Source organism: Myotis davidii, unplaced genomic scaffold (assembly GCF_000327345.1).
Source record: "Myotis davidii unplaced genomic scaffold, ASM32734v1 scaffold69, whole genome shotgun sequence".
In the NCBI taxonomy this organism is placed as follows: Eukaryota; Metazoa; Chordata; class Mammalia; order Chiroptera; family Vespertilionidae; genus Myotis; species Myotis davidii.
In genome coordinates, this window is record NW_006300363.1 from 996,464 (window position 1) to 997,269 (window position 806).

Sequence of the window (806 nt, forward strand, 5' to 3'; positions counted from 1 at the left end):
GGGTGGGTGGGGCGAAGAAGGGGCATGCGAGGTGTGAGACGTAACCTTCCAAAAACCTACTGGCCCCAGCACGCAGGGCAGCCGCGCCTCCCCGCTCCACTCCCTCCTCCCGCTCCCGCTCCCAGCATCAACTCCAAACACACGCACTCGGAGCCGAGCCGCAGGGCTGTGTGCAGGTGAAACCAATTTCGGTAAATTTCCCCACTCGGCTCTCAGCACAGATAACTCGAGCTCCAAACGTGCCCTTCCCCGGCATCTGGTTCCCATTCCCCCCACCCACCCCTTCCCTCTGCGCTCCCCCTTCCCTCTCCTTAAAAATTCAGATCTTCGACCGAGAAAGAAGCCCGCCCAGCAAGGGGCGGCACGGGCTCCCGGACTCCCAGCTGGAAACCGCCTCCCTCCCCAGCTGTAAAGTCCCTGCGCCCCCGCCTCGCGCCTAGAATAAGGCTCGGTCCACACTTCTGTCTTCCCCGCGCCCCCAAACCAGAAATCAACTCACTCAGACGAGACTTTGATCTTCAAACTTTGCGAGACAGAAGAGAAGCCTGGGGACCCACCGCCCCGGCTCCCCCGCCACCTCCCGGAGCCGCGAGCCCTACAAAACCGGACCAGAAACGGTCTCACGCTACCACAGTCCACGCCAAGAATCCCAAACTCTACTGACCTCGATCAAGCCTGTCTCTTTTTTTTCCCCAAAGAAAAGTCTTATCTCACCAATAAGCAAGCCGCTTTCCCCAGCACAGGAAGGATCAAACTAAGGAGGGCCGGAGCGGGCGGGGGGTGGAGCGCCACCCTCCCCGCGGGCC

The 806-nt window shown here is 61.3% G+C and overlaps 1 protein-coding gene across 1 annotated transcript in view; it reads right to left on the bottom strand.

Annotated features, from left to right (window-relative positions):
* The window catches only part of CEP112 (centrosomal protein 112kDa), a 353,141-nt gene that overhangs the window by 435 nt on the left and 351,900 nt on the right, over positions 1-806 (bottom strand). The window lies entirely within an intron of this gene.